General features: G+C 37.4%; 1 long non-coding RNA gene across 9 annotated transcripts in view; it reads left to right on the top strand.

The window, feature by feature from the left end:
* The first annotated feature begins 228 nt into the window (after positions 1-228).
* LOC123275875 (uncharacterized) overlaps positions 229-25,389 on the top strand; it is a 39,424-nt gene continuing 14,263 nt past the window's right edge. The window contains exons 1-4 of one of the 9 annotated variants that reach the window (XR_011493215.1): positions 230-244; positions 730-824; positions 3,432-3,473; positions 24,291-24,380. This is a non-coding gene — a long non-coding RNA (uncharacterized lncRNA). Of the gene's footprint in view, positions 245-686; positions 825-1,411; positions 1,775-3,431; positions 3,474-3,546; positions 3,591-4,456; positions 4,618-24,290; positions 24,381-25,389 lie in introns of those variants that run through there. The other 8 variants (XR_011493212.1, XR_011493213.1, XR_011493217.1 and 5 more) reach the window with 8 other exon arrangements.

Here is a 25,389-nt window from a genome sequence, read left to right as displayed (position 1 = left end):
TTGGTTCATTTTCTTCTCCAGTCTTTATTTCCTCTGAAATGCATGTCATAACAGTAAGCTTTGAAAACCTACCGTCTCTTTTTAACTTAGAAAAAAATTTGAAATTTTATTTAACTATTGTTGACTGCGGTCACTTAAATGCAATTTCACGCGCAAAGTAGTTAAGTGCATGGTGTAAATGTGGGGTGCTCCTTCATGTTCACATCACAGTAGAAGGAGAGACCGTTTGAAGTCATTCCTCCAAGTGAGTTGAGATTTCAGATTCTTCCTCTGGTAACTGAGGTGTAGACTGTAAGGTTTCTTGAGTGAATCATTGACTGACTATGTCATTAAAAACAATCAACTGATTCCTGTTACTTTTGGAAGAGTATATACACTGAGCTTCGTTTTAAACTTGGACTAAGCTAACTCTGATGCAGATGCCGCTGCAAAATTCTGAGCATTGTTACATAGTAGCATAATCGCTTCCCTGCTCAATAAAGGTTGTCACTCTTATGTAATGTGTAGTAAGCGGCTATATTTCCTGTCTCATCTATATAAGCAAATGTAATTTATCAAAGAAAAGAAAATCAAGTTTTCAACTCATGAAAGAGAAAATAAAATTATAATGAACCTCAATTATTGCCTTTGTTGCACACTGCATCATCTTAATAACTACTCACACTGCTTTCAATTAATCTAATGCTGATTGCTCTAACCCTCACTAAACAGTTTTGAAAATTGCTGTAGTTTAGCCCGCGACGCTTATGATTAGAGTCAACAATTTGAAATGGCCAGCTCACCTGATGCAGTCGTCTCTTCTCCACCAGCTTTCTTAAGGTCTGGTAAGTGTGTAGACCCCAAAAGGGTCACTGGTAATTTTAAATACCTTTGTTTCTGAAAGTTCTTGTCACCATATGATATCTTTTTGGTTTTATTTCTTCTTTGGTTGGCCCAAGCCTGAGCATCATTTCTTCTATTATTAGGCTCCAATTTGCATTGTATGTTGAATGTGACCTGTTGTGTTGTTATGTGGGACATGAGACGTTCAGAGTGGAGTCCGTGCCTTTGTACTTGCTCTGTTTGACAAGGGGCAGTTTCTCAGTGTCTGGGAAACTCAGTTGTCAAATGGGTACATAAAAAGTCTCTTGAATTATTTTTGTCTTCATGCATAATGGAAATAACTTTTATACATTAGAAATTTTGGTCAGCATCCCAATTATTTACTCTTCATCAACTCCCCGTGAGGTAGATATTTTTATGTACATTTTCATAGACAGGAAAGGGAAGCTCACAGAGTGAAGCAATTTGCCCCAGGTCTTGAGACTATTGTGTTTCAAGGCCATGTGCTTGGTCTTCAATCCCATGGCTTCCTGGTGTAAGGGCTGGAGGGGATGTTGGCACAATGGCTCTTACACTGTCATGTTGGTAGGACCCTTTGCAAGCTGGATGAAAGCTGTGGAATTGCTCCCCGGATGAGTGCCCAGGATTTTGAAAAGAATTTTGAGGAGATTCCTGCATCCAGGAAAGACCATGTATGGACTCCCATTAGGAACCCAGGCCTGTGGATGTGTCCAGTCTTGCTTTACAGAGGAAGAAAAGGCTTCATTGAGTGGCCATAGAGCTGAACTGAAGACTGAAGTCTTTAGGGCTGTTTTCTGCAAGTCGTGACCCACCTTGGGCCATTTAAAACCTGTTGTGTGTGTGAACACTCAGGGAGAAGACTGTTGGCAAGAGGCTGCTTTGACTTTAATGTGCCTTAAGCAGAATATTCAATCTCAGAACTCATGAACAGGTAAATGTGAGAGGAGCCAGCCCAAACAGTGACAGTGAAAACTCTTTTAGCTTCACCGTAACCATTCAGAATTGGTTCTCCCCTTTATTTTCATTTATATTTCAAGTCCTCTTTTTGGCAAGTTGGAGGAGGAAAATCTTAAAGAAAAGAAATAGGAAATAGCTTAAAGAAGAATACAGTTCAACAGGAGAAAACAAAGCTTACACTTTAAGGAATGAAAATGATCCTTGTTTTTAGCTGTCATCTGCTAAATGACAAACTAGGATATGTAACATTGCCCAGTGATTTCTCGTTTAATCTTTAAACTGAGAGAAAAAAAGGACAGAAAACTTTAGGCAGTCTGTTCCTTTTTTGAGCACCAGGCTCTTTTCCATCTAGGCTTTCCTAATAAGGGCTCAGTGGGTTTTCAGCATTAGCTAAGTCCTTCAGCAGTTATGGGGAAATAGAATGCTAAAGATATGCTTTGATGCACCAATAGTCTTGAAAATTTCAAAATTTAAGCACTGTGCTTTAACAGTACATACAGTGTTTGAAGGAATATACAAGGAACTTTTCCAGTACCATGCTATTCAATCAAAATAGAATGCCTCAAGAAACAAAATAGAAAAATACCAAACTTGATGTTGAAGCCATTTTAAAGACTGATTCCTTAAAAACTACTTTTCAATATTTATACTTTTGTGTTCCTCTAACTAAAAATTTAGTAATGACTATAAAGAAATACTTAAAACTTTTATCTGTTAAAATAAATACTCAGAGGGGTTTGCATTTATAGTTTATTTACTAATTTGGAAATACTGCATTCATGTTGGAAATGATTTGTTTTCCTCTATTGTGTTTCCTTGGACATTATCATTGTAAGAGAGTGTTTTATGGTGTAATTTCATTTCAAAGTCATTTTAAAGCGTGTGCTGGGTTCACAGCTGAGCTTTTCCCTGGTACTTTTGGCTAGAAACTATCCAGTGTTACCAAAAATGAAAGCCAGTATCTTGGTTATGGAAAATTAGTTTCCAAAGTACCCGGATTATTTTATGGATTTTAACTCCCTTTCTTCCTCCTAGATTTGATTCTGCTGTTTTTTCTTTGTTTCTACTCTTTCTTGAATTTAGTGTGTGTCCTGCGTTTCTATGCGTGCATGCTTGAGCTGTGCTCTAACTGCTACTGTGTCGGTATGTGCTGTGGTTGAATATAATTTCTTCAGTTCTGATTGCTTAAATCCAAAAAGAGATCTGGATGTCCAGGTTTTTCTTTAAAGAACCTTGATGTAAAATGTACAAGACAATCAACTTATAGGCAAATTCCACAACCAAAATGAATTAACTAATTACTAGGGAAGGAGTGTAGCATCCAGTACCTGAGATTGCTTTCATTTCTCATTTGACTACTACAGTTATGTAATATATTAGGTTAGCAGAGTTGGTCAGCTATACCAGTCACATTGGTACTATAGTTCAGTTATTTATAGTAATTGTAACATTTTTGTGGTGAGGTAAGAAATGTCTCGGCATTTTCGCGTTTATTCTTAGATGATAATTTTTAAAATTACTCCTTCTTAAAATGAATCATCAGCTTATCTCTATCCTGGCTCTGTAAGTTTATCAGTATCTCTCTGTGTTTATCAGCATGTGACTTGAGTTTTTTCCTTATTTCTTTTTAGGTTCTTTGATTTGATTTGGTTTGATGGGCATATCAATACCTGGTAAAGTTTTGTTGTATATTCTGGGCAAAACTCAACTTTTTATTTTATGTGACTGACAATTTCTTCTTTTTAGGCATTTATATAGCAGCCTGGTCTTCAGCCTAATTTAACACTCAGGTAATCAAAAAGGTTCTTGTGGGTTAAAGAGACCATAGGCCTGAGGCTTCTGGACTGTTGTGTGTCTTGGCCTCCTTTAAGAGCCTACGGAAAAAGTACACATTTGTTTTCCGCTATACCTGAATCTCATCCTGGCTCTGTTGTTTAGTGCCTGTTTGATCTTGAGCAAGTTACTTTCTATCTTTGAGACTTGATTTCTTTCTCTGTAAAAATAAGGGTAGTAAAACCTACCTGGAGGAATTATTGTGAGGATTAAATAAGATATTGTAGGTAAAGCACTTGATATTTAGTAGCTGCCCAATAAATTTTATATCTTATCTTTCCTAAAAATGTGTCTTTTACAATATTGCTGATATGTATTTAGGAGTAGGACTTATACAAAAACAGACATGGTTGCTTATCTCTTTCTTTCATTTTGGTATCTACCCTCAAAATAGCCATTTGATTAAGAAAACTTGTCATGCTAAAATACAATTAGCTAGAATCAGATTACCCAGAATCTAGCTCTCATTTTACGCTAAGTCCATTTCGTTATCAATAATCACTGCAAGTCTAAAGAAATTGTTTCTGTCAGTTTCCGTGGAAACTTCTGTATGACAGCAGGAAGAGCAGTCATTATTTTATGTATAGTTAGAAGATATTTTTGTCTTATATTGGGTATGCAATGAATTCCTTGCAACTAGAATGGAATTTTCAGAAGCAATTGTAAATTGTATCCTGCGGGGAGCTCTGATCTCTTCTTGCTAGGTCCTGTCCTATAATCTTATAAAATTTAGGAAATAGAAGCCGTATGATACGGCTTAGCTCCCTTGGTATGAATCTCATTGACCTTAAAGCTTACTTTCTTTCTGTGTCATTATCCTCAGAAAAGATAATGCTTCAGATCTTGTAAGTGAAATGGTTTCGTGAAGAGTACTGTGACTTGTCTCACTGCGTTAGATTGCTGCAGAAGACTCACCTTGTGCATCTTGAAAGCTGTTTTCCTCTTGCTGTTTTATCTTCAGTCTTCTGTGAAGCCAGAGAAATAGTAAGAGGAACTCCCCAGAATTCCTGGTTCTGATCCTGGTGCCTACTGAACATTTCCAAATGGGTGTATATGATGGGCATCTCAAAAGTAACCTGGCCAAAACAAAACTCTTATTTTCTAATCCTGTTTCTACCCCAAATATGTGCCTTCCTAAATCTTCTCCACCTCAGTGAACTAAACCATTGTTCTTCCAGCTACTCAAGCTAAAAATGTAGAGGTTATTCCTTATGACTTTACCCTTTTTATTCAGTTCTTTTGTAAATCCGTTCTGCTCCATCTCCAAAAACATATACCAAAATCTCTGTGTTTTTCTCCAGCTGTACTCCTACCTCCCTAGTCTAAGCCACTTTCATCTCTGTTCTAAACTATTGAAATAGCCTGGTTTCTTGTCATCACATTCTTGCCTCACTGCAGTCTGTTTTCTGCCCCACAGTGGGAAGAATCTTATAAAAATGTAAGTCAGATCATGTCACTTTCCTGTGATCCTTCATTACTTTTAGCATAGAATCCACAGTCCCCTCCCTTGGATGACCCCAAGCCTGCGTCTCTTTTCTCCTCATGGAATACCCTTCTCCTCCCCTACTGCTCTCCAGCCATGCTCACTTGCTTTGGCTCGTTAAGACACAGTTTTGTTTTCATTTAGCCTCTCTATAGTAGCTCTTTCTTCTGCCTGGAAAGCTTTCTATCCCGCTGTTTGGGGAGCTTCTTCCTATTGGTTGTCTTTTAGGTTCTCATCTTAAACTTAGCCTCCTTAGAAAGGCCTTTTCTTCCTACTCAATCTAAGTGGCCCTCAGACACATCACTCTTGATTTTAATTGTCTGTCGTATACTTCTCATTATTTGATATTTTTCTCTTGGCTTCCCTGTCCCATATGATGGAATAGACTTCATCAGTTTTGTTTACTCCTGTATCCCTAGAGCTCAGAAGAGTGCCTGGAACATAATAAATGCTCAGTAAATCCTATTCCTTATCATGTCTGACTCCTTCCCACCCCTTTTGAGAGAGTGTCGTAATGTGGTTGGTATATGAACTGTGGACTCATACAACCAGTCTTAGATCCCAGTATGATACTTACAAACTGTGTGAATCACTTTTGCACCTACTTTCCCTCATTATATAGTGGAGATAATAGTATATCCCTTGTAAGTTCTAGTGTGAAGATGAAATAGTGTCTGAGAAGTACCTACTGGTTGTAGTAGTGGTACTAATGATAACAATTATAAGGTTGATGATGACATCAGTGACAATTTCAGTAGCTGATTTTCATTGAGTACGTAGTAGAAGACAAGTAGTGTTCTCAGTGCTTTATATTTAAATCTCACAGTAATCCTATGCTATAGGTGCTATTGACTATCTCTGATGAAAAAAATGGAAACCCAGAGAAGTAAACTAGCTTATGTAAAGTCCCATCGCTAGGGTGCAGACTCAGGCAGAGCCGCTGCTCCTAACCACAGCTACCTTCCCCTTCTTCACCGTGTACAGTGCCTGGTGTTCCATAAATGAATGGCAGTGATTATTTGCATCTTGGGAATGTTTGCTGCTCTTCTCTCACTCATTTCAAATTAATTAATGTTTATTGGACCTCTTTGATGTCGTAGGAAGTTTGTAATATATGACACTGGTCTTAGAGAGCTCGTAGCCTGATGGAACTTCGTGCAGAGCTAGAGGTGACTTCAGTACTTTCACATACATACTGTATTCCTTCCAGTTGTTTCCTATGTAACTTTCCTGCCTATAGCCATCGCCTCCCGTTGTACCACCTCTCTAGCCAGTCCATTCTACAAGTTCCTGTCTGGGTGATTTTTCTAAGAGAACTAATCCTGTTACTTCCTGCTTAACACCACTTGTCAGCTCCCTGTCTCTTGTAGGATTAGGGTATGACTTAACGGAAAGCGTCTCTGAAAGTGACATTTGAGCTGATGGAGGAAATAGGAGTCAAGTGAGAAGCTGGAGTGAGGAAGGTTCTAGGCTAGCATTTGGGGATAGATAGAGCTGGATATTTGAGGAGTACTGAGAAGGCCAAAGGACAAAGCATTGTGAATGACAGGATTAGGAGAGAGAGGATGACTGGGATGGGCAGGGCATTGGGAGCCTTCAAGATATTTAGATATTATTGTAAATGGAAGGGAAAGCCATTGAAAATTTGAAGTAATGGAGTGATAAACCTGAGTAATATTTTATGAAGATCCTCTGACTACTATGAAAATAAATTGGAAAGTGGTGAGAAGGCAGGATGTAGCCTGATGGCAGAAGCCATGTGTTACATGTCTCTGTCTCTATGTTTAACACTTAGCACGGTGCCCAGTGCTGGCATAGGGGCACTCAATCCATGTTTCATATTAAATAATGAATGTCTGTGAAAGCACAGATAATGACTCTGTCATCTGTCTGGATTTAGAAAATGTGGCCACCTTTATTACGCATTAGAATCTATCCAAAATTTCTAACGTATCTTCAGCTCTACAGACTAACTTTGAAATGTGGCCCAATCAACAGAGGAAAATTTCCTGTGTGTATATATGGCAAATTCTTATAAATCTATATCTTATATTATTATAATTATCTCTGTTCATATTTGAAGTGGCAGATTGACCATTCTGTTTCTGAGGAATAATCTGCAAAGAGATATTTAAAATAAGAGCATGTTTGGGGCTGGCCCCGTGGCCGAGTGGTTAAGTTCGCACGCTCCACTGCAGGCGGCCCAGTGTTTCGTTAGTTCGAATCCTGGGCGCGGACATGGCACTGCTCATCACACCACGCTGAGGCAGCGTCCCACATGCCACAACTAGAAGAACCCACAACGAAGAATACACAACTGTGTGTGCTTTGGGGAGAAAAAGGAAAAAATAAAATCTTTAAAAAAAAAAAAATAAATAAGAGCATGTTTTCTTAATTTACATATTTCTGAGAGTAATTATCTTTGCTTTGTGGAATCTTTCTATGAGTTTTTAAAGTTGTTTCTATCAGTTCAGAGATCCTCATGTTTGGATATGTTATCTTGTTTTTGTGGGAATACACAATGAAGCTCAATTTGTTATATCCACTTAATCCCAATTCTCAGTAGTCGTGTAGCTTTGATGATAGTCATTTGCTCAATGACCACAAGGATTAAAAAAAATAGCCTAGCAGGCTGTATAGTTAATTATTGTAATTTGAAGGAATAAAAAACTATTTGAGAATTAGAAATTATCACTGGACTCTTTCTTCTGCTGCATTACACTATACGATATTGATATTTGTACCAAAGACGGTACCAAATTTAAGCCTCTCCTCAGTCTTATTTATTCTACTTTTTAAATATTTCTTTAGTATTCCCTCCCCTCTGTGTCCCTGCTGTCACTATCTTAATTCAAGGCCCTATGATGAATGTTTTAACCAAAAGCGGACTCTTGTGCCTAGGACTTACCACTTTTCTAGCAGTCCTTCACGATGCTAACAGAATTATCTTTCTAAAGTTTGGATCATATGACGTCCTTGCCTCAGCCTCCCCAGTGGATCTCTGTCGTTCAAAGGATAAAATGAAGACCTGGAGTCTGCTGTTCAGCATCCTCTTCTGTTAGGCCTCTGGATACCTTTCTAGCCTCCTCTTTCACTTACGTTCTCTGCTGCAGTGCTGCTAAGCTATCTGCAGCTCCCAGATGGGCCGGTCACTCTCTTTCTGCCTTCTGCACCTTTATGGTGAGGTTCCCTGTGTTAAATAGCCTTTCTCTGTAAGCTTGGTGCACTCCCGTGATCTTTTATTCTGCTCCAGTGATCTCTTATCTTTACATATTTTGTGACATCCCCTCTCCTGCATCCCAAGTTTCAATTAATTGCTCTGCTGGTTACTATGTACTTTATACATGCTTCTTTTGGCTCTGATGTCATTCCTTTGCTATTAGATAATTGTTTATCGGTCTCCTTTCTAGGTTATGAAATCCTTCAGGTTAGAGACTGAATTGGTGTAGCTTTGTGTCAGTAGCCCACGATATAGGGCCTGGTGCTGGGGACTTAAAGTTGAATGAATTATTGAATGATGCTAAAAAGATTAGTGCAACTGTGGTGCAGAGTCAACTTCCCAGCATTCTATGATGTCTCATCGTTTCAGCTTTTTGTTTGGGAAATAAAATTTGGTGAATTTGTTTCCTATCTATTTTTGAATAAGGATGTATCATTTTCATACTAAATATAGTTCTCCCACTGGTCAAGTCCACAAAGCTTCAAAGTTCAAATTCGAAAAAGAAATATAATGAAGCAAAATTGTGACCTTAGTGTGTAATAACTTTATCACTTGGTGAGGGCATTCTTGATTGTTCTCTTAAATTGTGGACAGCATCTTTAGGGCCAAACTACATGGCTCTGACTGCCTTTGCCACTTGCTTAAAAGTCTTGAGCAGTCTCTGTGTACTGACTTTTGCTTTCCCTGAAGGGAAAGTGGAGGAAATCACATAGATTAGTCATCTACATTGTTATCAAAATGTAAGTTATCAGTAACATGTTTAGTCTTTCACACATAGAGAAGGTCAACACATTTTAATAGATCTTTGTCTATCACAGGACAGACTTTACCTAAGATACCAAGAAATTTGAACTTGGCATTTAAATTTCAGGAATATGGTAATGAAGGAGAGTAAAATGATACACTTTTAAATGAAGTGATAAAAAATTAGCTTCCTAAATCTTGCCATGTAGAGAAAGTTCAAAATTTTTCAGAATAAGAAATGATATAAAATCTATTTCTATAAAAGTCCTAAATACAATGCTAAATATTGCACTAGAGAAAAATCTCTGTTTTTGTGTTAGACCTCTTCAGATCAGAGACTAGCAGTTATTGCATATTTAATTTATAGATGAGAGCTCTTATTCTTGTGCTTTGCAGTTGACTTGAACTAATAGAAGTAAAAGGAAGTGGAAGCTAGGTAAAGGGCAGGTTATCAAGTATAGGATGGCAGAAACACCTCATTTACACTGCTGATGTGGACAGAGTGCAGTGAGCAATACTAGAATTGCTTAGAAAACAACTTAGTATTTTGGGGACAATTGTCATTAAAGCAATATTTCTGATTTAAATGTAACCTTGGAAGCAGGTTATATGTTGCTGTGAATCTACATTGTTTTCATAATAAGAAATGAAATTTTCAAGAGAAGACCCAAAATAATAACTATATACTCATTCTTTTTTTTTTTTGTTTTACCTGAGACCAAAAAAAAAAAAAAAAAAAAAAGCAGGGCCGGCCCTGTCGCCTAGTGGTTAAAGTTCTGTGTGTTCCTCTTTGGCGGCCCAGGGCTTGGGGGATCGGATCCCCAGTGTGGACCTACTCCATTCATCAACCATGCTGTGGAGGCATCTCACATACAAAATAGAGGAAGATTGGCAGAGATGTTAGCTCAGGGCTAATCTTCCCCGAGAGAAAAAAAAGGAAGATTGGCAGTGGATGTTAGCTCAGGGCAAATCTTCTTCACCAAAAAAATCAAAAAACAAAAAAGGCATTCTTCAGTGTTTAAGTTCTTGCTCTTCTACTTGTTAGCAGTGTGACCTTGGATAAGTCACTTAAGCTCAGTTTTTTAAATCTGTAAAATGGGAATAATAATAGTACCTACATAATAGGATTGTGAGGAAATTGTGCATATAAAGCTCTCAACACAGTACTTTACACATGGTAAATGCCTAGATAATGTTAGCTGTTTTTATTATGATGTGGGTAATAATGAGATGATTATATTGTTCTTTCCCTTTTGATCTCTTTGGTGAAAAGTGGATTTACATGTTTATGTTCAATCTGGCCTGCTGTATATTGACAGCTCCCATTAAGTGTGGTGGTCTGGGTGTACTGGTAAATTATATTAACATTGAGCTGTGTCCTTCTCTGGGACATAAAGGACAAAATAATGAGGTAAATTAAAATAAACCATCAGACCCCTGAAGAGGGAGTCAGGAGATCTCCTTTCTGGTGTTAACCCTGCTCTTAATAGCTCTGCATTCCTGAGCAAATTGTGAATTTCTTCCATGAGTTAAGGCGCTTGGACAGATGCTTATTCATCTTCCTTTCTGCTTCAGAATATTATGGCTCTTGACCATTGACTGTCGGGGTAGTCAGAGGAGAATATTTATAGAGTTTTAGGGCCTATGCTGTGTGATTTTAAGGCAGATCTTACAAGACGGGAACTGGTTGGGATTGGGGAGAGTTGATGACATGTTATCTTTGGATTGTTACAGTATTTAAGGTCTTGAAGCAAGCCTCGATGAAGAATATGTTAGTCTTGATGTTAAGCTATTTGGTTTATTCACAGTTTTACCTTCTGTGGTTTATAGAGTTGGATTTTCCTAAGACAACAAAGTTGCTATTTGATTTTGATCCCCTCTCTTTTCCTCCCTTCCCCTTCCCTCTCTCATTTTTTACAAGATGGAGTTACTGCCTCTGTAGAGCCCTAGATGTCCTTGAAATGCAGATTCTGATTCAGCAGGTCTAGGATGAGGCCTGAGAGTCTGCAGTTCTAGCAAGTTCCCATGCAAGGCCCTCCTGCTGGTGGATGGACTGCACCCTGAGGAGCCAAAGTCTATCTATAGCACCATACTTGTGACAGCAGCAGTCCTTTGTAGCGTCCTCATCTCTTCTCTGTCTTGTATTTTAGACCCTAGATCTTGGGCTCCAAATTAAGCTTCCTCATGTTCCCAATCTTGAACTTAGCCTTTGGATAAACATGTCATTATCGGCATCCCCGATTCCCATTAGGCACAATCTCACACTTTCTATGTGTGACCATGGCTGTTTCTGCAAGCTGCCTTTCGCTAGTGTGGCTCTCTGCCTCTGTACCAGTTTGCTGGTCTACTGCAGTCTCTGACTTCTGGCCTGAGTTCACCTGGACCAAATCCTTTTAGTCAGCTGAGCCACTGCAGTTGGGTTGCCAGTTTAGGGCTTCCATTTTGAGGCCATTGCTGTATATTAATAAGTTAAATTTTCCAACAGATGTTATCAGAAATGGCTGCATATTATTCACATTTCCTTCCAGTCTCTTTACCGTACATGATTTCTTTTTTTTTATTGAGTTATTGATAGGTTACAATCTTGTGAAATTTCAATTGTACATTAATGTTTGTCAGTCATGTTGTAGGTGCACCACTTCACCCTTTGTGCCCACCCCCCACCCCACCTTTCCCCTGGTATCCACCCATACATGATTTCAGTAATTATGTTTAGTGATCCTTTCTATGTCTAGAGGATCATGTAGTCTCCATTTCAGCAGGCAGCTCTGCTCCACGATGTGACAACTGCCTCCATTTTCAAGGAGTTGCCTAGCCATTTGAATGGAATTGAGAGGCATAATTGGTCAGCATTAGAAGTTAAGCTGCTCCTCCCCGCCCCCAGCCCCCAGCCCAGTTTATTTTTCCGCAAGTATTTCTTTGAGAAACTGAAGTGCTGATTGCTTGAAGATCTTTGTGGGGGCGGGGCAGGGGGGAGGGGTTGAAGAATCTGGCCTCTCATATCTCATGCAGCTTATCCAAATGATGCTAGTAGACACTGGTTTTACAAGTCTTTCTGTCCTAGTCATCCTTGTCAGGTAAGATTCAGTCATCTTATAGAGTGAACATAAAAATGAGAATAGGCGCTTCAAGTAATAGAATATAATTTTGTTTGAAAAGAAGGGGAAACAAGCAGTCTTTCAAAGAACTAGCAAGTTCAAGGCTGATTTCCATTATGGTTTCCTGTTACAGTAGTAGTTTAGTTTCATGTGCAATAGTATAAGCTGAATACCTTAAAATCCATTGTCGTGACTTTAGTTTTCATTTCAATTTTTTGCTCTAGTAAAATCCTTATGACTAAATTATAATGCAAATTAGTACAGCAAAATTTTAGTAGTCTTAGTGTTCACCCAGAGTTACATTTTTTCAGTTTTGTATTACATAAAAAAACTGATAGTCCATAAAAAATATGGTGAAGTTAAGCTACACATAGAATAGACATGGAAATCTTTTAAGCCAAACTCGATGGTTTGGGCAGTGTATTGCTTGATGAATGACATACTTAGACCTTAAAGAATGCCTATTATAGTATTCCACTTCTATAATTTTAAATGTATTTATTAGAAGGTAGATTAATTTCCATTTTAATCTTTTCAATTTAGCATGGGTGTGGCAGCCTAATACCTATGCTATACTTCTTAATGAGAGATTCGGTTCTCCCCCCAAGGGTCTTGAGTTTACTTTGTCTCCCCACAGAGACAGCACGCTTTTCTGAGATGTTTCACAATTGGGCCTAATTAGGCGTGGAGATTGTTAGTGACTTGTCAGTGAAATTAAGGTTAGCTCTGAATAGTCATGCTTCAGAAATAATTATCCATTTTGGTTATAAAATTTGATTGACGACCTGTCAGCATCACTCCTGTCTAGCACAGGGTCGCATTTCATTGCCACCTCCCTCTTCTACCCTCAGCCAAGATCCTTTCTCTGGCAGGGTTAGAGAAGGCGGTGATCTTGGTTTCTGACGGCTCCTGCACGGAGGCACCAAGCTATGTATAGCAGCCCTAGGATACTTTAATATCACACTTAGAGCTTAAATTCCACTCAGTTGTCTTTTTCTGTTTCTTAAAAATTACTCGTTATTTAAATTGCTGATTTAAAATCACTATGTGGGGCATCCATTCTTGCTTTGATCAAGAGGATTCTGATGTTAACCTGACAAAAATCAATTAATCAAGAACTCCTTGATTTCTTACTTTGTGACCAGACCTATGCTAAGTGTTGGAGGAGATTCAAAAGTTTAAGAATGGGGAAGGAGGCAATTAGTATCTAGTATACCCTGTGTTAGTTTCTTTTCTTAAAATGTTTCATTTAAGTCTCAAAGGACCCTGTGAGATTATATAATTTTCCCCACTTTACAGATGAACAGACCTAGCTCAGAGAGAGCCCAAGTCCTGGAAGTGATACCACTGTGATTTTGAGCCAGGGCTGTCTGTCTTCAGAACCCATGTTCTGTTCACAGCTTCTTAGGTTTTAAGACAGTCTCCATCCAGGAATTTCTTTACCCTCCGGGGGTTGATGGAGACGGTGGGAGAGAGCAGGGAGGCCTCTCTTTTACTTGATTGAAGCTTGGGTTTAACGTTACTCACTATAGAGTGAAAGTTGGCTTGTAAAAGACGTAACTTGAATTCTATACAAGAAAGTTTGGTCAATTAATGAATTTATTGTAGGTGGGTCTTTACAGAATGCAGTTCATCCACACAGACCCTCAGGATAGCCTTCGAGCAAACTGCTGAAGTCTGAGGGTAGAGGGTAGGAAATGGCAATGCCATATCTGCCCTATTTCACTTAGCCAGTATTCTAAACTTCACTGCATTTTGATGAGAAGAAAATTAGCTAGCATTCATGATCTACAAACTTTATGCTGTCTTTCAGAAGTATTTCTAGTTTTACTCTGGGTGGGAATATTTTTATTCCTATGATCAGCTTACTTTGCTAATGCATGGTTTCTTGTGATTTTTTTGATTAACATTCAAGACTTCCTCTATTCATGCCTACTTTACAGAGTGTCATCAGGGCAATTTTTAATTAGTAGTAATAACATTCATATTAAATACATTGCTGAACTTTGCCGAGAAAGGAAATACAGACCAGGCAGGCTTCATCAAAGTGTAGATGATAAATGGAAATGGTTCAGTTCCATTCTTCAAATGCTGAATGGATTGAAAGTATTATTTCTGTAGGACTTGTGTAGAGTAATGTATGCCTAATGTCACATGTTTTCATCACTACAATAACAGAAGACATAAACAAATTAAATATTTCTTGTAAAAACTGGCAATGATGTATAGTGAATTTTTTTGCCCTTCCATGTAATTCAGTTGATATTAACCTAAGACTCTATCATTTAAGTCTTAGAAGTTTGGAATTTAAAATTTTCACTGTAGTATCGGTATCAAATAATGACTCTGGGTTTCTCTTGAGAAATCTTATATATTCAGCTTAGTATTATGCTTTATAAACTGGCCCACTTGTAAGGCTCTACACATTTATGCTCGTGATCAAATCATTGTTAATAATATCCTTTTGTGATTTCATTCAGGTTTTTCTGTTGCTCCTTTATGAGCGATAGAAATATATATTTATAATTATATATATAAAATATATATAATTATAAATATAATATGATGAAATATAATATCACTCATAAAGGAGCAATAGAAAAACAGAACAGAATAGAATAAAATAGAATAGAACAAGTTAAATTACTTTGTAGTCATAGCTTATGTTATTGATGAGTGAGTCTTACTTAACGGCATCTGCCCTGATGAATTATCTTAGTCATTGCAGCTGATTCTGAGTAACTTTTGGCAAATTTTAGCTATCAGAGGGTATTAATTCCATTTGTTCAATAAATATTTATCGAGTCCTCACTGTGTGCCCGGCAGGCACTGTTGGCACTGGGGTTATAGCAGTGAATGAAACAACTGCTATTGAGAACATTTCATAGCTTGTACCGCTTCTGAATGCATTTTTTTTTTTCTTAAAGAGGAGTTCCAAAAACTTTTTAGAAAGATTAGAATTGCTGGAATACAGCTCTGACTTCACAGAAATACAGACTCATGGTACATTGTGGCAAGGTACTCAACTAGACTATAAATAAGAAAGGAAAATGAAACAGCTAATTGAGTGATTGGTATTCATAAGGTGAGCACATGAAACATCAACCAGGTTTAATATCTTTAAATAGATTTTATAGGCCATACTCCTTCTTTAAAGGTCACCGGAAGAACTTAATACCTTTTTATTAAAAATAAAGTGGGAACAGTGAATGGCCTTTTCACATCTTATTTGTATAAGTTGAATAGGTAAATTTTACTTAATTTTTACAAAGTTATTTCTTATTTGCCATTTCATATTTTACATTTAAAATGTTTTTTTACCCAGCTTGCTATGGAGAAACTTACAGACTTAAAAAGTTAAGGGTTCAGATGAACTGTGATCATAAATTATGGTTAAGTGAGTAAAGGTATATGTTTGTGTATATGTACGTGTACATATAATTTTGGAGCAGTCTGTTGTTTAAGGCAGAAAATGAAAGCAAGGATTAAGGGCTTTTAACTCTTCTCAGCCAAGCATTTCTGTGAGGTTTCATGGTATTGGGAAAAGAGCACACATGCAGTTTGTCTTCAGAGAGCCCCGTGTTCAAATTCAGACCAATATTTCACAGCTTAACTTCTTTGTGCCTCAATTTACTGCCAACCTCCTAACTTTGTTATGATGATGAAATGGGACAGTGTGTAATCTTGTATAACGCATAGGAGTAGGCATTCAACCTTTCCCATTTTAAGGAATTATACAAGTAGTAAATGAATACCTTCTTATGTAATATTTAGATATCAGGAATATAGAGTAAAAATCACTGTGCTCTCCCTAGTAGTAATTACTTGTAAAAGTTTGGCATGACTCCTTCTAGGCTTTTTAAAGTACTTAGTTATCCATATATGCATATACATTTATAAACATCACACATGCATAGTTATTTTTACTTAGTTTTGCAACACATAGTATACTGTATGCCTTGTTTTATGACATTACTTTTTCACACTATTTTTTTTGGTTTCTCATGATATTACAAATAGATCTACCTCCTTCCTTTAACTCTTTCAAGGTACTTCATTGAGTGGAGGTGTCATAATTTATTTGTTCCTGCATTGGAGGCACATTTATTCCTTAATGTTTTAAATTTTTGTGCATGGTGGAACTGAACAGTATAGAAAACCATGGTTTAAGTGTTTTTTCTTTCTTTTGCTAGGAGATATGATCTTGAAGATACTCAAAGTGCTGCGTTATGTATAGTGTATATCTTTAACTATAAAAGTTAACTTATATCCATTCTAAAGTTAGTAAGATAAGTTTTTCAGCTTGTCTGATCGTGAAAGTTGAAGAAGTGGCGCTTGATCGTTAAACAGAGGGTGTGGATGGGGTAGGATCAGGAGATCGCCTGTGAGAATCAAGTTGAAAACTGGTCGTCAGAAGGTTCCTGAAATTTATTTTTGTCAGCTTCTCTCTTTCTTTTCGTTCCTTCCTACCAAACATTGACTGCCATCTAATATTATTAGATATGGTCCCTGTTACTGGTCAGCTTCCAATGTAGTATAACACACAAATCAAATAGTGAAGATAAAATGCGTTGTGATAAGCAAGAGCTGTAATCAAGGTATTTGCGAAGTGCTGTATGGTTGCAGAAGACGGGACAATTAAGTCTGCCTGTGGGAATTCAAGAAGGCTTACCCCCAGTCATGTGCATCACCTAGTTCAATTCAGTAAATATTTACTGAGAACCTCTTGGTGCCAGCATTAGGGATACAAAGTTGAGAATGTATTGGAATACCTTGTCCCTTCTATAGTAGTGTCGTTCTAGTTTTTATAGGTGGAGGAATAAAAGGGAATTTTAAGATGAAAAAATTATTATCTGATGTTAATGATGTAATTTAAATTTCAAGTTGCTTGAAAATATATTGTATCATATTTAGATGATACGTAGGATAAGCATATAGATTATATTCTGGAAACACTTGCTATCTTAGCAACTCAAAAATTAATGTTTTAATACTGATAAACCACAGATGTGGTTTGCATATATTTTGTATGTTCATATATGAGGCTGTGTCTTTGCTCTCCCATGCCTACCTGGTTGGCACCCTTCCTGCCTGCCTCACCTTCTCTGCATGCATATATGAGTACAAGGAACAGACGCACCTCGTGAAACTGTGGGGCTGTTTGACTTTCCACAATACAAAGTCGTCAGATTCTGCTTAGTTCCAGAGAATCTTGTGTGGGCTATGTTGGCTCAGGGAGTTTGGTTCTTACTGCTTCCTTGTCCATACTCCCGTCTTCGTTTATTAGCCGCTGGACTTCAGCCTTCAAAAGCTGGACTCCTCAGGCTTTCAGAGGCTGGTTTCTGACTGAAAATCACAGCTCTTCACATGCGTCCCGTCTGTGAGACCAGCTGCTCTCTGAGAGCTGAGGCGGGAGCAGGCTCTGAAGTCGCGGTCGTGAGAACTGCTGGACTTCAACCTGTTCGATTCCCAGTTAGGCAACCACTAGTAAACGCAGGGGGGATACTGAGTGATTCTTTCCTTGGGCTAAGATTCTACTCTCACAGATTTTAAGTATTTTTCTTCTAGAAACCAAGACCCATAGAAACATGAAAGTATGCTGTTTACTTTATGTTTTAACTTTGTGTCAATATCCAGTGTTGAGTGCTACATGGAATACTTTTCTAAGAAAATGAGTCTGTGTTACTCCAGGCAATGAGGATTTTTAGGGACATTAGTGTAACCACACATAAAACTGAGTACTAAGCTATTTGTAAACGTCATATGTCCATGATAGGTTTGAAATCTTGCATAAAATTTATATCTGTGAGAAAATATAAGTAGGCCAAATGCTACATTATTAGATACTAGAGTTTTTATGTAGCTTTTAAAAATTAAGTTGTATTATTTCAAGAGGAAATAGTCTATTGAATCATGTAATTTTGGATGTTCCATGCTTATAATTTAGGATACATGGATCTTTCTTGTCAATACTTTGTAACCAAAAAAAAAAAAAAAGGTAGGGGCTGGCCTGCTGGTGTAGTGCTTAAGTTCAAGTACCCTGCTTCAGCGGCCTGAAGTTGGTGGGTTCAGATCCCGGGTGTGGACCCACACTGCTCATCAAGCCATGCTGTGACAGTGTCCCACATAGAAAATAGAGGAAGATCGGCATGGATGTTAGCTCAACAACAATTTTCCTCAAGCAAGAAGAGGAAGATTGGCAACAGATGGTAGCTCAGGGCCAATCTTTCTCACCAAAAAAAAAAAAAAAAAAAAGATGATGGGACCAATTGGATCTTTTAAAAAGTATGAAAATCAGTACTTACTTTAAAAGCAGTTTAGGGGGCGTCCCGGTGGTGCAGCAGTTAATTTCGCACGTTCTGCTTCTCAGCTGCCCGGGATTCGCCGGTTCAGATCCCGGGTGTGGACATGGCACCTCTGGGAAGAAGCCATGCTGTGGTAGGTGTCCCACGTATAAAGTAGAGGAAGATGGGCATGGATGTTAGCTCAAGGCCAGTCTTCCTCAGCAAAAAGAGGGGGATTGGCAGTAGTTAGCTGAGGGCTAATCTTCGTCAAAAAAAAAAAGCAGTTTAGAAAGCAAATTTCTAATGGATTAAATACCTAAATGGGAAAATTTATTTTTTACATAATAAAAAACTTAGAGAACTGAGGTGACTGTATGTATAATCGAGGGGTTGCCTTTTTAAACAGAAAGGAAAATATGAACCAAGTGAGGAAAGATAGATATATTTGACTATTAAAAGTTTTTATATTGTAACATTGGTATACTAATGAAAGCTCCTGGGAAGATATTTGAAATAGAAATCTTAAATAGCAAACAAAATATGCAGAGAGCTCTTAGAAACTGATGACAAAAACACTAAGAAAGCAATAGCAAATGGCAAAAGGATGTAGGCAGTTCACAGAAGGGCAAATCCAAATGGCCAGTATGAACAGGTTCTCAAGCTCACCAACAGCATGGGAAGTGAAAAGTGAGTAAAAAATGGGATACTGCCTGACTCCTGTCAGGTTGGGAAAGCTCTTAAAAGAATGGAGCACTTACATTTCTGGTAGGAATGTGAGTTGCTTTAGCCTTTTTAAAAAATGCCATTTCCCCTTATTTTGTAAAAAGTACATTTATTGTCTAATTCAATACTGCTTCTGGGAATTTAGAGCAGAGGTGGGCAGACGTTTTCTACAAAAGGCCAGATAGTAAATATTTTAGGCTTTGCAGACCATATGTTTTTGTCACAACTGCTCAATTTCGTGTGACGTCACTGAATGCAGAATTGGGAAGAGATGTGTTGTAGCGTGCTGTTATAGGATATTTCCAATGTATAGATATAGATATAAATAAATTCAAGAGCGTATATAATAGTAACCTGTAGTAAAATAAATTAGGAAGCAATGTTTTGAATCTTTATCTTTGTTTTTAATAATTATTTAGCTGTAAATTTACATAATTTAATTTTAAGTTATGACTGTTTCATAACCAGCTCCCCAAATTCCTGAAATTTCACAGTTGACTCTCTCTAGCTGGTACTATCTGGCTGTAGCGTACTACTGGCTGTATCTATGTATAAGGATGTTTTGTGGTATTGTTTGTAATGGCAAAACTAGGAAACAAATTATGTATCTAATGGTTGGGGAGTAGCTGAATATGTTATACTGTATCAACACCCTGCAATATATAGAAGCCATTAGAAAGAACCATTGCCTTTAGTGATGTCCATATGTATTGTTAAATGAGAGGAACAAGTTGCAAGGATGAGTCTATTTCGTGATGCCATTTTTATAAAACAAGCAATGACAGACTCTGTCCTCATTTATGCATATGTGTTTGATTATATAAACATGGAAAAACATACGGTTACCTGGGAATGAGGACAGAAGAGGACAGGAGGTGAGGTAAGGGAAAAAAAGAATAATGTCTATGATAAAACCAGCATGTATGTTAGAATTCCCTGTGTGCTAAATTTTATGTATGTTTATATATACTGCCTAAAGAAATGCCTGAGAGTAATGTTAATGATGCCTGTTTTAGGGTGATGAAATTTTGTCCTTTTTTTTTTTTTTTTTTTTTTGGTGAGGAAGATTGGCCCTGAGCTAACATCTGCTGCCAATCTTCCCTTTGTTTTTTTCCCTCCCCAAAGCCCCAGTACATAGTTGTACATCCTACTTGTAAGTCTTTCTAGTTCTTCTATGTGGGAATGCCACCATAGCATGGCTTGATGAGCAGTGTGTAGGTCTGTGCCCAGGATCTGAATCGGCGAACCTGGTCCGCTAAAGCAGTGTGTGAACTCAACCACTTGGCCATGCGACCAGCCCCATGTCTTTTTTCTTGTAATCTGAAAAGAAATTATTTTAATTGAATGAGAAAATGAACATCCTATAGGACTTTTAAGGATTTAGATTTATAATAAAATTTCTATCCTGTGAAAGGGCATACTTGGGTCAGTGCTTTAATAAAACTTACCGTTAGTGATACACTTTCTTACCTAGACCTTTTCATGTGTATCACTTCAAAAAAATCTTAGTAGGTAGCATCTTGTTTCATGAGACGTGTATAAGTTTTACAACTATGACATTAAGTATGTGCGCATGTATGTACATATGTATGTGACTTCATGTCCTCCTAGATTTCAGTTATCTTCATATTTAAACGGCACTCATTTTTTGAAATTACTGTTGTTTTCAGAGATTGCAGTGCATGAGTTACCTGTTCTCCAAGCCCCACAGGGGGAGTGAATTTTCACGTCCTTTGTCTTTTAAGGAACTCGCCTCTCTACTTTGTGTTACTCTTATTCAAAACCCTACTTTTCCTTCTAATCTGTAGGCATTGGTAACCTGCTAGATGTGGGGGCCAGAGTCTTATGCACCCAGTGTATGTATTAATTGAATGAATAAATACTAGTATTTATCTTAGTCTATCATTATACGTGGAAAAATGATAAAACTACTTCCAGGATCATCAAAGTCTTGATTAATAACATTTTCATATGTATTAAAGAGCTTTGAATCATGTAATGAAAAGTACTACGCCAAAATAATAGACTATTGATGTTTTGGTTTGCTGATCAGTTTTCTACCTTGAATTTCCTCTTGGATCTTTTTTTTTATTCTTCTAACAGTTGGTATTTGAATTACCATTGTTGTGATTTCTTAAGAGCCCCCACCCCCCCCCCCCCATAACACTCAGAAACCTTCTTGGTGTTTTATAGAGCAAACTTCAGAAAATTTATGCCTTTGTTAAGTTTATACTCTTTCTTTTTTTTTTTTTTTGAGGAAGATTAGCCTTGAGCTAACATGTACTGCCAATCCTCCTCTTTTTGCTGAGGAAGACTGGCCCTGAGCTAACATCCGTGCCCATCTTCCTCAAGTTTATACTCTTTTTTAATATTGTTTCTGTCTCATAGAAATGTCTTCGGAAACTCTTTCTTTAATCTTGATAGAAAATAGCCCTTTCCTCCTTCATGACAAAGCTGTAATATTTCTTCTCAAGTAGCAACTTCCGCTACTGCTTCTTTTGTATTGTTCTCTGTCACTGTATCTCTTTGACAATAATGTGTTCTGAAATGAAGATGTAGATTGTTTTTTTTTAATACCAAGGGAACTGACAGGTATAAGGTTGACATATTTAAACTCATTTTACAAACTTGATAGCTGGTAAGTTTCATTTTACTTTGTGATGTTTGGAAATAGGCGTAATTCAAATGGGGAAAACATAGAAGGAAAAACTTACATTTTAAAAATTCATTTCATTTTGAACTCTAAACATTAGAGTTTTCTGTCATTTTGCGTCTTTTTCCTCATTTTGGGGAAATCATGCTCCATTGATTGCTTTCTCCTGCTCATTTTTATTTGTACTAAGGCTTTTCAGATGTCCAATTCTTGTTTAAAATGTTGCCATCGATTACTTTTCCTTTGACTTCAGGTTTGTGGTACTGTTCACCATAAATTGTGTGGAACATCCTTGCTTAATTGTATGCAGTTATTTCAGGAGCAGTGCAATGGTGATCACTAAAATGTTACCGTTTACCTAGCCACGCTGTTCTTAATTCACCATGGGCTTTCTTTGAAGATACAGGAAAGTATAAGAAAATATTGATTCTTGGTGAATTAGGTGATTTTACTTTTACGCTTTTCTCCTATGCTTTAAACATCTTCTTGTTTAGCTCTAAGTAGGTATTGATTTTATTGAAACGTCTGGTTTTCCTTTGTTTATTTATTGTTGCTTCTAAGACATTCCATTGGCAATTATTATTGAGAAGCAGATGACAGAATCATTTTAATCTTTTTTGGGAGGGGAGGATCACCTTAATGTAATAGCACTTTGAAAAATAAATATTTTTTCACTCCGGAAACCATGATACAATGTCATTAAAACAATCTTGCAAAATAAATTCACCCACCCTTATAATGCAGATGGATTTCAGTTTTGCATATTCTATTTCAATATTTATCCATATGCACATTATTGTTTTCCTACTTGTAGTGAAAGTATATATGCAACTTTTGGTGATTTTATTTTTCTTATAGAAAGCAAAATGTTAGCTCTACTAATAGAGCTCTAAATAAAAACAAATATTATTCATCTACAACCCTTCCACGCCAGCAAAGGTGTCCACTTTAATCTTTGTATATATGTAGGCACAATTTAAAACCTGTGAAGATTTTTGTACCTGATTTTATTTCATTAATTATTAGATGAGCTTCACTGAGAATTTGTAAACTCCCAGTGCTTGATGCCTAAAGTGCAAGTCGTGGCCATACTGTTCTTCCCAACTGCCAGGCTGCCCAGATACTCATACCCACCCAGAGCTGAGTGGATGCAGGGAGGCAGAGGGCGTGGCTGGGCCCCTGCCTCCTGTACGGGAGTCCTGATGCTTTCCTGTCTGTGTTGATAGGTCTCCCCATTCTTCACCATGGGGTCATTCTGATTGTTGTCATTGTGAAGACTCTTTTTTTAGAAAAATCTCTTCACTCAGAGCAGGTCATTTTGTATTCCTTGTTTTTATCCACAAATCATCTCTCTTTCCAACCGAAGATAATGGGAGTATTGCCTGAATGTGTGGATCCTTTTCTTACTTCCTTCGTAATGTTTATCTCCCTAAGCATAAAGGGATTCCTAACACCTTGGCTTCAAACTACCATACTGGTCATAATTTTACGAACATAAATACTTTAATTTTCTTTAAAAACAGATGCTTAAAGCATGCCAACATGATTTCCCCTCCAGGTAAATTATAGGTTCAGTCTTGTGCTGTGTGGTTAGACTATATGACATGCATTACCTGAATCCATAGGTGGATTAATTGTGACCTTGAGATGTTTATGATTTCTGGGTGCTTTTAGCCAGAATGAGAGACAGTACTTAGTCTGATGGCTGAAGGTTCAGACGTCTTCTTTTCAGTCCGCAGTCGAGAAGTGCACTAGTCAAGTGAACAATTTTCTGTATCCATTTTGTGGCAAATTACCATGATTAGTATGTGTTCTGTAGCTTTGGAGCACTGTGCTCTGCTAACACCTTGGAGTAGTTTTCATGGCTGAGAAGTAGAAATCTTTCTGCTTATAGTCCAGATAATAAGGCAAGAGTATTATCTACCTAGGAGAAATTGGAGACTTGGCAGAATTTCAGTGTGAAAACCATCTGAATATTCCTGAAGTGGATGATTTTGGAACATGTCAGCATTATCTTTTTCCTTGAGACTTTTGGGGTATGATCATTTGACAGAAAATTGCCTGATGAAGCATGAGCATAAGGAATAAGGTCTGGATTGCAGGGCATGTAACTAGGTATATTTTTCAAAGGGAACTGAAATTATGGAGCTAGTGACTACCACCTGAGTACTAGTGATATTTCACTTGCAAGGACCAGCGTACACGTGAGTTAGTTGGATTGACTGCCGGGCGTAAGGGTGGGGGTGTCTCATAACACTTAGAACTCTCTGTACTTAGTACAAGAGTGCTTTCTGCTCTCCCCTTCCCCCACCAAAAATTTGACCAGTGGGAAATATGATAGTTTACGTATAAAAATGAAAATTAGTTTGCTAAGTAGTACTTCTTCATTCGTTTGGTTTTGTTGATCTGGATGAAAATGACTGAATTTCATGGATTTTCATCTTTCTTTTAGGCTCAGTTTCTGAACCTCTTAAAAGCATTAATCTTCCAAGACCTGATAATGAAACTCTGTGGGATAAATTGGATCATTATTACAGAATTGGTAAGCAAAACCTGAGGTAAACATTTCCTTAGGTAGCTGTGACTAGTATTTACTCTGCCTTCGTTATATTGCGCACATTAGGTGATGATGTTGGTCCCTCATTTGGATGTTGGGGTAGTTTCAGTGCTTGGCAGCCATATATTCCAATTGCATATTGATACGGGGACTATAAAAGGAATCTAGCAAGTCATATCTGTCCCTGAATAATTTTAAAACTATCACCAGTGTCCTCTGTGTCCTTTTAGCCTTCATAAACATCACCAGATTTGGAACCAGAGGCTATTCTTGATTAATGCTTACACAGACAAAGATTTTGCAGTATTCATTGCTCATTTACGTATACATGGTTCCTAGGTGGTTCTGAAGCTTTTATATCCATTTTTCATTCATTGAGGTACAGAATTACTGTTACTAAAATCAGGCCCCTGGTATTTTTGGTTTGTTTGTTTAGTTTTGTTTTTGCCAAGATCAGCCTGGCAAATTTTGGTTTTCGATACGAGTAAGCAGCTTTGAGATATGTGTGTATAGGGCTTCTCTTTGTTCGTGAGACTGTAAGTTGGAAAGACCTATTAATTTTTTGTCAGTTTGCTTCTTGTGCCATTTACTTGGCCTACTGTGGCAAATAGTAGACAATTTGGTTTATTTGTCTCCCCTGAAATAAGGGGTTTTTTGTTTGTTTCAACCTCATGTAAAACTGTAATTCAACTTATTTTGGTCAAGATTCTAGTATATGTTCTATTCATATGTTGCCCTTTTATTATCTCTGTAGCCATAACCAGCTAAAGAGATTTAACTACCTTTTTAAAGAAATGTCAATTGTTTACTTCAGACTATGAGGACCAATTCTTTACTCTGGGAAAAATAACAAATACCCTCATATTCTGAAAGAAATGGTAATGATAATGTCAGTTCAGTCTGAGAAAAAGAAAAATAAGTTAAATTTCATTTTTTAATCTCTGTGAAGGACCAGAGTGCTTTGGACCTTTGAAAAACTGTCCTAAAAGTAGTT

This window comes from Equus asinus, chromosome 12 (genome assembly GCF_041296235.1).
Source record: "Equus asinus isolate D_3611 breed Donkey chromosome 12, EquAss-T2T_v2, whole genome shotgun sequence".
In the NCBI taxonomy this organism is placed as follows: domain Eukaryota; kingdom Metazoa; phylum Chordata; class Mammalia; order Perissodactyla; family Equidae; genus Equus; species Equus asinus.
Note: the sequence above shows the minus strand (reverse complement) of the source record. Positions and strands in the feature narration are given on the sequence as shown.